Consider the following 11,787-nt stretch of genomic DNA (forward strand, 5'->3'; position numbering starts at 1 on the left):
GCGGCAGTACTATGAGTGTATATCTATCACTTATGTGCAGTGATTGGCCTGTTGCACCTAGTCCGAGTTGCCACAACACTACTCATCAAATACACCCTAGATAAACGTCATGTCAGTGACTACTGACCTGTAGAACCCGGAAGCACAAAACATTGAATAGACATTGAGTTATGGAAGATTGAACAATACATGTCAATTCTAATTTCTGAAATCGACCCGTACAAGAATGCCTGAATAGCTATAGTGCGTGTCTCATCTTTGAACTGATCTGTATTGATGATATCCTGATCCATTGACAAATACAGAATATATTTCAACCTGACGGCCTGTTGGTGTTATCATGATAATCTCCTTTAGCAAGAAACGGGGTCTCGGATTCTGGGAAACATGACTAGGGGTAGGAGGTGGGAGCGGGGGTTGGGGGTGGGGTTGGGGGTTGGTGAGTTAAGCAAAGAAAAATGTTCGGTCGGTGATCCGTTAATTGTGTAAGTTCAAAGGAACACGTTACTGTTACTGTTTAGCAACGACCCAGGGTTTGTTAAACAGCTAGCTAGTCAACCAATGACCAACCATACCTGTTAGAACATTTTATTATGACAGACCGCCTCCGTGGTCTAGTGGTAGAGCGTCCGCCCTGAGTGCGGAAGGTCCGGGGTTCGATCCCCGGCTGCGTCATACCTAAAGACGTTAAAAGATGGTACTTGTTGTTACCCTGTCTGGCGCTCGGCATTAAGGGCTCGCCAACAAGGACTGGCCGGCTCGGAGTCAGTATACTGTGTCTGAGTGAGGTATTCATGTTAAACTGCGGCATGGTATCTCAGTGAGCTAGCACTATAAATCGGTATCAGTCCTGACCAGTACAAGCAGCCACACAAACACACATGCACGTCGCAATAATCTTGGACGCGACGGTAAACCACATTTCACCTCACCAACCTATATGACAGTGGGATTCTGGGAAGTATCTGAAACATTCCGACTCGATGCACATGTGTCGAATACATGTCGACATATGCATGTGTGTAATATGTGTGTGTATATCACATGTCGCTATTACATGCCCTGTGAAGATCCGGGTTAGAATTGATTTTCAGCAATCCATGTTTGTCGAAGGAGGCGGCTGACGGGATTGTCTGGTCTAGATTCGATTATTTGTAAACAGGTAGAATATTGCTGAACGCAGCGTTAAATAAACAAACACCATTGTGCTAGATTGTGGTAGTCGGTATAAGGCGGTAACGTTGTCGAGGCAGTCCTTGTTTTAGCCCCCTTAATGCCGAGCGCCAGACAGGGGTAACAACAAGTACCATCTTTTAACGTCTTTTGGTATGACGCGGCCGGGGATCGAACCCCGGACCTTCAGCTCTCCTACCATTAGACCACGGAGGCGGTCTCCACAGTAAGTGAAGAAACTAGTAGGCCATGTCTAAAGTGATACCATAACACTCTGAGGTGTACGTATATAAATAGATATGTTTGTGCATTTCTTACATTATTATAAATTGTGAAAGTAAATACATTAGTACAAACGTAAATGATTTACCTACTCATATTTCCAAGTGAGCCAATATTTTCTTTAGTTTATATTAAAAATATATTATATTAAATATAATAAAAAAATATTTGTTGTATTGCCATGGTCTGTTGATTTGGTTGATTAATTATTAATCTGAGTCGTATCTTGGAAATCTACAGCTTAAACGCAGAGGAAAACATTTCGAGCACCTTGTATGGAAGATTGCTTTCCTGCATACGACATTTGACATGCAGCCCTTGGCAACCATCTACATAACAACGTCCCAACCAGGAAGTGCTGATAAATAAACACTTATCTTATCAGGACGACAATCCTGGCGCTCTCTTAAATTTATTACTAAGTAGTTTATACATTGTGTGGGCTAGCCTGTCTGTAATCTATAACTACAGTATAATGCATGCTGTGGAAATTTGTGCTTCGCATGAACATTTCACAGAGACATTGATTGATGGAGAGAGAGAGACAGAGAGAGAGAGAGAGAGAGAGAGAGAGAGAGACAGACAGAGAGAGAGTGTGTGTGTGTGTGTTTATTAGGGGTCTTACTTTCTCAGTGGCATACAACCTTTAGCATTTTGTTGGCAGGACAGAGCTGTGTCTTGTAGCCGTGATTATTGTCACCAACAAATTATAATTTTTGTTAAAGTGTAGGATTAATGCCGGTGTCCCTTCTCGCCTCGCCTCACCTCACCTCACCTACCCTCCCCTCCCCTCACCGCACTTCACCTCCCCACCCCTCCTACCTCACCGCACTTCACCTCACCTCACCGCACTTAACCTCCCCTCCCCTCCCCTCCCCTCCCCTCAATGCACTTCACCTAACCTAACTTCACCTCACCTCACCTCACCGCACTTCACCTCACCTCACCGCACTTCACCTCACCTCACCGCACTTCACCTCACCTCACTGCACTTCACCTCACCTCACCGCACTTCACCTCACCTCACCGCACCTCCACTCCCCTCCCCTCACCGCGCTTCACCTCACCTCACCTCACCTCACCGCAATTCACCTCACCTCACCTCACCTCACCTCACCTCACCGCACTTCACCTCACCTCCCCTCACCGCACTTCACCTCCCCTCCCCTCACCTCACCGCACTTCACCTCCCCACCCCTCCTACCTCACCGCACTTCACCTCACCTCACCGCACTTAACCTCCCCTCCCCTCCCCTCCCCTCAATGCACTTCACCTAACCTCACTTCACATCACCTCACCTCACCGCACTTCACCTCACCTCACCGCACTTCACCTCACCTCACCTCACCGAACTTCACCTCACCTCACTGCACTTCACCTCACCTCACCGCACTTCAACTCACCTCACCGCACCTCCACTCCCCTCCCCTCACCGCTTCACTTCACCTCACCTCACCTCACCGCAATTCACCTCACCTCACCTCACCGTACCTCACCTCACCTCACTGCACTTCACCTCACCTCACCGCACTTCACCTCACCTCACCTCACCTCACCGCACTTCACCTCACCTCCCCTCACCGCACTTCACCTCCCCTCCCCTCACCTCACCGCACTTCACCTCCCCACCCCTCCTACCTCACCGCACTTCACCTCACCTCACCGCACTTAACCTCCCCTCCCCTCCCCTCCCCTCCCCTCAATGCACTTCACCTAACCTCACTTCACATCACCTCACCTCACCGCACTTCACCTCACCTCACCGCACTTCACCTCACCTCACCTCACCGAACTTCACCTCACCTCACTGCACTTCACCTCACCTCACCGCACTTCACCTCACCTCACCGCACCTCCACTCCCCTCCCCTCACCGCGCTTCACCTCACCTCACCTCACCGCAATTCACCTCACCTCACCTCACCGTACCTCACCTCCCCTCACCGCACTTCACCTCACCTCACCTCACCTCACCGCACTTCACCTCACCTCCCCTCACCGCACTTCACCTCACCTCCCCTCACTGCACTTCACCTCACCTCACCGCACTTCACCTGACCTCACCTCACTTCAACTCACCTCACTTCACCTCACCGCACTTCACCTCACCTCACCTCACCGCACTTCACCTCACCTTACAGCACTTCACCTGACCTCACCGCACTTCACTTCACCTCACTTCACCTCACTTCACCTCACCGCACTTCACCTCACCTCCCCTCACCTCACTTCACCTCACCTTACAGCACTTCACCTGACCTCACCGCACTTCACCTCACCTCACCTCACTTCACCTCACCGCACTTCACCTCACCTCACCTCACTGCACTTCACCTCACCGCACTTCACCTGACCTCACCTCACTTCACCTCACCTCACCTCACTTCACCTCACCGCACTTCACCTCACCTCCCCTCACCGCACCTCACCTTACAGCACTTCACCTGACCTCACCGCACTTCACCTCACCTCACCTCACCGCACTTCACCTCACCTCCCCTCACCTCACTTCACCTCACCTTACAGCACTTCACCTGACCTCACCTCACTTCACCACACCACACTTCACCTCCCCTCCCCTCACCTCACTTCACCTCACCTTACAGCACTTCACCTGACCTCACCGCACTTCACCTCACCTCACCTCACTTCACCTCACCGCACTTCACCTCCACTCCCCTCACCGCACTTCACCTCACCTCCCCTCACCGCACTTCACCTCACCTCACTGCACTTCACCTCACCTCACCGCACTTCACCTGACCTCACCTCACTTCACCTCACCTTACAGCACTTCACTTCACCTCCACTCCCCTCACCGCTTTTCACCTCACCTCCCCTCCCTTCACAGCACTTCACCTCACCGCACTTCACCTCCCCTCACCTCGCCTCGCCTCATCTCACCGCACTTCACCTCACCTCCCCTCACCGCACTTCACCTCACCACACTTCACCTCACCTCGCCTCGCCTCGCCTTGCCTCGCCTCATCTCACCGCACTTCACCTCACCTCCCCTCACCGCACTTCACCTCACCACACTTCACCTCACCTCACCTCACCTCACCTCACCTCGCCTCGCCTCGCCTCACCACACCTCACCTCACCTCGCCTCGCCTCGCCTCACCTCACCTCACCTCACCTCGCCTCGCCTCACCTCACCGCACCTCACCTCGCCTCGCCTCACCTCACTGCACTTCACCTCACCTCACCTCACCTCACCTCACCTCGCCTCGCCTCGCCTCGCCTCACCTCACTGCACTTCACCTCACCTCACCTCGCCTCGCCTCGCCTCGCCTCGCCTCACCTCACTGCACTTCACCTCGCCTCGCCTCGCCTCGCTTCACCTCACCTCACCTCACCTCGCCTCGCCTCATCTCACCGCACTTCACCTCACCTCACCTCACCTCACCTCACCTCGCCTCGCCTCGCCTCGCCTCGCCTCGCCTCACCTCACTTTAATTTGTTTCCGGAATGTTTTGTGTTGCTTTCATGGCAGCTCGCTTCAACACACGTCATAAGACATGCCCTAGGAAATATGTAGCAGAAAGTAAGTCTCTTATATCTTTACATAATGGTCAGTAGGGGGTCTCAACATGTCGTCGTTTTTAGGAAACAAAGTTATTAAGTGTCGTGTAGCAGATTTAAATCACGACTGCAAAAAATAATGCTATGTTGGAATCTTATGTTGTGACACTTGAATTTCTATTTCTACTGTCGTGTGTTCATCGTGTGAACTCAACAATTACAATATGCATTCTAGAGGGGCACCAACAGGTGTATACAGGACCGGGGGGGGGGGGGGGGGGGGGGGGGGGGGGGGTCCTAGGTCGGATCGTGTAATCAGGCTCAGTAAATTGGATGACGGTCTGTAAATAATTAATTGTGACCATGAAGTGATTGAGAAGTAAGGATCGATCTACACAATTGGGATTCAGTGTCATCCAATCCACAGATCCTGACCCCAAGATGAATTCAGTCGTTTCTTACGACAAGCATCTGTTGCTGGACGCCGAATTGAAGACGAGTTTGGTGAAGGGAAAAACCATACATGAATTACTTGTCATAATCTGGATGAATACGGGGTTCGAACTCACTACCATTGCATTCCGCTACGACGAAGATGCGTCGAATGATGCTATCGTGTTCGCACAAGACCAACGTCTGTTGTTGTTGTTGTTGTTGCATTAAGTGCTGTTGTTGCATTAAGTGTTTAAGAGGTCGCAATTTCGGCTGACCTGTCCCTCTTTGGGACTCATGTGTGTGAGTAGGGTACACATATCTATTGTGAGTTTGGTATTCACAGAATTTCTGTTTTTGTATTGATATAATTTCATTTGTATCTTTGGCTGCTCTATTTATATATGTTCGAGCAGCTGTTCATCTCTCAGAAATAGAATTAGTTTGTCCTTCACTATTGCATCTCTTGGCTTTAGGAGATCTATGACAGATAGCGGATCTAACTGCAATTCTTGTTTTAACCAAGCCGGGGCTGGGGCGTGGTCTTGACATTCCAGTAACACGTGAGCAACCAACGTCTTCCTCCGTGTGCCCCTGTGATGACAATTGTCAGTACAGTGTCATCAATAGCGTACCTTAAAACGCCCCACAGGGTGTATAGACACGTTCCTTCACACGTACTAGGAAACGCTACAGCAACGAAGATGTTGTAATGGTTAACGTGCTGTGGATAGTGATGAAATGTACATATAAGTGCATCTTCCAGAGGCAAGGGAATTAACTGACTATGAAAGTCCAGTTTCCATCCTTGCCGAGCTAGGTTGGAATCCTGGAGTTACATTTTGGCTGGACCAAAGAGTTTATATTATGTATAATCCAATCAAAATCGCGCAACGAAATCGACATCCGGTTCGTAAACTGCTGTGCAGATTTCGGGCAACTGCAGGATTTGCAAAACATATGTACTGACAACTTTATTTTCCAAATCTTTTCATGTCTTAATTCAAAGTGCTCACGTGATTGATCCACTTCACGAAGTAAGAAAGACCCGTTTTATTACAACGCTGATATTGATTATCAATCAGATCGCCTTCACCATATGCGGGTTATATGACAAGTGGAATCTGATTGGTCAATAGGAGGGACATAGAAAAACATAACTCGTGATAGCCACCGGTGGCGATACGATCGAGCGCAGAAATACCAGCCAAATTCGGCAAGAGTGGAAACTTGACTTTTACAGTCAGTTAAGTCTCTTGCCTCGCGAGGATGATATAAGTGTGTAGTGATGAAGGATCATGTGATGTGTCACAGTGATGTCTGTACGATAAGACGTAGACATACTACTGATAGATTACGATTCGGTCAAGGTTGATGCATTCTAGTTTCAACTATCTATCTATGCGGACTCCCTACAACAGTTTCATTGTCAAAGACAGTTGTGTCGTTCCATACTGACAAGATTTAAGCACGTTGAATATTGTTTACGAGTAAAAGACGCAAAGGTCTTAAACTATCATTGTTTGAGTTTATTATGCATATTGTTGAAAATATTCGAGTTGTTAAAAATCCACAATTGGAAACATGATTCCACGCGCAAAGCATTGATGTCGTAATAGAGACAACACTGTTGACTTAATGTACAATGACGCAGCGCCAGGTTGACCCATCCTGTTTCTTGATACTGTTTTCAATACAGGATACACTACCCCTTCACTGCAGCTTATAAATAACCTGGAATCTGACGTTTATTTCGCCACAAGGTTCATCTAACTGTCACACAATAAACGAAAGGTCATCGGTCTGGTCGATTACAAAACCATCGAATATAAAACGTCAAGGCCACAGAATAACCAGTCCCGATTATCCGTCGAAACAGATTCATTTGGGAGTAAAAGGCAAAATAGCAATGGAAAATATATGAATAGATCTCTGAAAATCAGTGTTGACACCAGGGTCCACTTGCACAGAGCAATCTTAGCGCTACAATTATTGTAAATCCTTAAGATCGCGATCTTAGGCTTCGGCTACAATCGTCATTCACTTGCACAAAGCGATTGTAGGCTAAGATCATTGTAAGCTACAATCGAAACTAAGTAGCTAAGATCGGTGTAGTCCCTGAATAAACATGACAAAATGGCATGCAAGGCTTTGTCTGTTTTACATAAATAATCTGCTTTACATTCAAACATTGCCTCTTTATTTTGATTTTGAACTTTATGATTCGAATCGACACTTTAACAACATGAAAAACGCACCACAGATTCAACGTGAGAAATATCGTTAATTGCAATAGTTAACCATATAACTATCGAGTCGATAGCTAAAAGGAATATTCACATCCGACTAAATGCTGAAAGAAGTATGAAACAACATACCTTTTCGCTAAACAAGGGAAGGATAAAAACCTAAGTCGTCTGCAAGCGATTTGTAACGTCCGTGACCTTTTGGATAAATCAAGGGCAGCTAATCTTAGTTTATACTCTAGATGGGAGTGGTTTCCCTTTGTATAAGCCCGTACAAGCTCCTTCCCAGCGCGTGACACCTTCGTTACACTCTCGGTAACATCGCTGCCACCAGTGTGGGCGTGGCCATTACAAGAATCTTGAAATTTGCCCTCTAACCCCATATGTAGTACTGTTTATACTTTTGATTATGTCTTTGGGAATGTCATCATGTTTCATTTTTAAAAGGTTTACGACTGACCATGTTTTCCATATGAATTTACTTTGTTGTTTGTATAATCAGATTGGTTCGAGATTGCAGACTAACTGAAAATCAACCAACGTCTCCCTTACATTCTCACTATATCAATTAAAGATGATAGTTAATGAAACAGAAATTCAAATTGACAAACAAAGAAAGTAATTTATCAGCGGTAAGTGTATTCGGCGTTACGACACTTGTTTGTAAACATATCTGTAATTCGGTTGCGAGTTCAACTCCAAGCATGGTTGGGGCCACCGATCACAGTGGGGAGTTTTGGCTGGTGGCAGCGATAATATAGAGAGCTCCGCGAACGGGCTATCTCTGTAAGGAGCTTGAAGCCCGTAGAGTACAATCTACCTTACCCAGTGTATTAATGTTGTTGAATCGCTGAGCACCCGCTATATTTTTTAATTAATTAATTAATTAAATTAATCTACAAATAAATACAAGTTGAAGAGCAAAATCTTACATCAGCGTTTGAAATTGGCACTAGTCCTGTAGTCCTTACCAAACTGCCCAATAGTTAAGGTATCATAAGGACTAGTAGAAATTTGTCCATGTTAAGGGTTTTGCTATATGTTATCATTATAAGGACTAGTGGACAAAAACATGCTTAAATCTAAAATCGAGTGGGACGGGTACGAGGGGTTAAAATCTGAATTTAAGAGAAAAAAGTACAAGTATTCATCGCACAAGCAAATACACATAATGAGACATTTGAAATTTGTGTAAAATGTCCCATAAATAGCAAAAGTAAAATTCACACTTTAAAAAAAAAAGAATTATTACCCAGCGAATACATATTAAACAACAGCTTTCTCGAAACAGTATTCATTATTCTTATTTACCGTCTATGCGTTTTAGAAATTTCCCGTCTTTCTGTGTTTTGAAAAGGTAGTCATAAGATCCTTTGTTGTAGCAACGAAACAAAAACATGAAGGATATATTTAGGATATTACGAAAAACTCCCCCAAATAGATGACGTGATGCATTAACGTGTTATGTTATTAGGAAATATTATCATTATTATTTATTTTTATTTCATAACAATTGTGTCACTAAATAATGTATTTATTCGTATTTCAATAGTTTTAATAAATAACACGAGTATGTATTTTTCTATTTGCAATAGAAAACAATTCCTAAATCAGGATAGTACTAATGCCGCCAAGAATATATGCCATCATCGTTTCCTTCAAATAATTGGGACCTTTCTTGAAACTGCGCAAGGTGCGATGTCGGGAGGTACGTGTTGTGTGTCGTTACTGGTTCCACTTATTGTATGCGCAGCAAGCTATGCGCGTCTGCAGACAACTGTAGACAGGAGTCGAGTTTAAGATATTCGTACCTCCGCCGTTGAAGATTTCAATCTTAGCTTAGATCGCGATCTTAACTCCAAGCCGTCTTACAATCGCGCTAAGATCGGTTTGTGCAAGTGGAACAGGACAATTGTATGGTGATTGTAAAGTTGATTTAGCCGCCTAAGATCAATTGTAACTAAGATTGTTCTGTGCAAGTGGGCCCAGGGTCCCGTTCCACAAAGCGATCTTAGCGCTATGACGATCGTAACTCCCTTACTTTAACATAGATTTACGATGATCGTAGCGCTGAGATCACTTTGTGGAACGGGGCCCAGGTGTTATAGAAAAGGGTACACACGACCTCGCCTGCCGGTAGCACCTGGACACAAGAACTCTATTCAGCGAGTTAGTGCATTGTGGTTTTGTGTCAGCCGGCTGTCAGCAATATTCAAGCTATTTCTCGAAGGAATTATCGACATCCTTCGCCGTCGGTGTACGATGACACACCGCATGGCAACCCATTTCCCCGTTTACCAGTTGTCGGCTCTGGCGACTGGCGAATGAAATTTTATCAAGCATGTGAAACCAGAGATATCGACAAAGACACGCCAAGGACAGTGTTGGCGTCAAGCATGACCTCAACTGTAGATAAGTGACAACCTGCAGTGATGTTAGATCACGACCTTCATTGTAGACATGTGACAACCTGCTGTGGTAATAGATCAAGACCTTCACTGTAGACACGTGACAACCTGCTGTGGTAATAGATCAAGACCTTCACTGTAGACGTGTGACAACCTTCTGTGGTATTAGATCAAGAACTTCACTGTAGACACGTGACAACCTGCTGTGGTATTAGATCAAGACCTTCACTGTACACACGTGACAACCTGCTGTGGTATTAGATCAAGATCTTCACTGTACACACGTGACAACCTGCTGTGGTATTAGATCAAGACCTTCACTGTAGACACGTGACAACCTGCTGTGGTATTAGATCAAGACCTTCCCTGTACACACATGACAACCTGCTGTGGTATTAGATCAAGACCTTCACTGTAGACACGTGACAACCTGCTGTGGTATTAGATCAAGACCTTCACTGTAGACACGTGACAACCTGCTGTGGTATTAGATCAAGACCTTCGCTGTAGACACGTGACAACCTGCTGTGGTATTAGATCAAGACCTTCCCTGTACACACATGACAACCTGCTGTGGTATTAGATCAAGACCTTCACTGTAGACAAGTGACAACCTGCTGTGGTATTAGATCAAGACCTTCAGTGACAACCTGCTGTGGTGTTAGATCAAGACCTTCGTTATAGACACGTGACAACTTGATGTGGTATTAGATCAAGATCTTCACAGTCGACACGTGACAACCTGCTGGGGTATTAGATCAACCTTCACTGTAGACATGTGACAACCTGCTGTGGTATTAGATCAAGACCTTTATTGTAGACACGTGACAACATGCAGTGGTATTAGATCAAGACCTTTATTGTAGACACGTGACATTCTGCTGTGGTATTAGATCAAGACCTTCGCTGTAGACACGTGACAACCTGTTGTGGTATTAGATCAAGACCTTCACAGTCGACAAGTGACAACCTGCTGTGGTATTAGATCAAGACCTTCAGTGACAACCTGCTGTGGTGTTAGATCAAGACCTTCGTTATAGACACGTGACAACTTGATGTGGTATTAGATCAAGATCTTCACAGTCGACACGTGACAACCTGCTGGGGTATTAGATCAACCTTCACTGTAGACATGTGACAACCTGCTGTGGTATTAGATCAAGACCTTTATTGTAGACACGTGACAACATGCAGTGGTATTAGATCAAGACCTTCACTGTAGACATGTGACAACCTGCTGTGGTATTAGATCAAGACCTTTATTGTAGACACGTGACAACATGCAGTGGTATTAGATCAAGACCTTTATTGTAGACACGTGACATTCTGCTGTGGTATTAGATCAAGACCTTCGCTGTAGACACGTGACAACCTGTTGTGGTATTAGATCAAGACCTTCACAGTCGACAAGTGACAACCCGCTGTGGTATTAGATCAAGACCTTCACTGTACACACGTGACAACCTGCTGTGGTATTAGATCAAAACCTTCACTTTAGACGCGTGACAACCTGCTGTGGCATTAGATCAAGACCTTCATTGTAGACATGTGACAACCTGATGTGGTATTAGATCAAAACCTTCACTTTAGACACGTGACAACCTGCTGTGGTATTAGATCAAGAACTTCACTGTAGACACGTGACAACCTGCTGTGGCATTAGATCAATACCTTTTTTGTAGACACGTGACAACCTGCTGTGGTATTAGATCAAGACCGTC

This window comes from Haliotis cracherodii, unplaced genomic scaffold (genome assembly GCF_022045235.1).
Source record: "Haliotis cracherodii isolate W230 unplaced genomic scaffold, xgHalCrac1.p SCAF_7, whole genome shotgun sequence".
Taxonomy (NCBI): Eukaryota; Metazoa; Mollusca; class Gastropoda; order Lepetellida; family Haliotidae; genus Haliotis; species Haliotis cracherodii.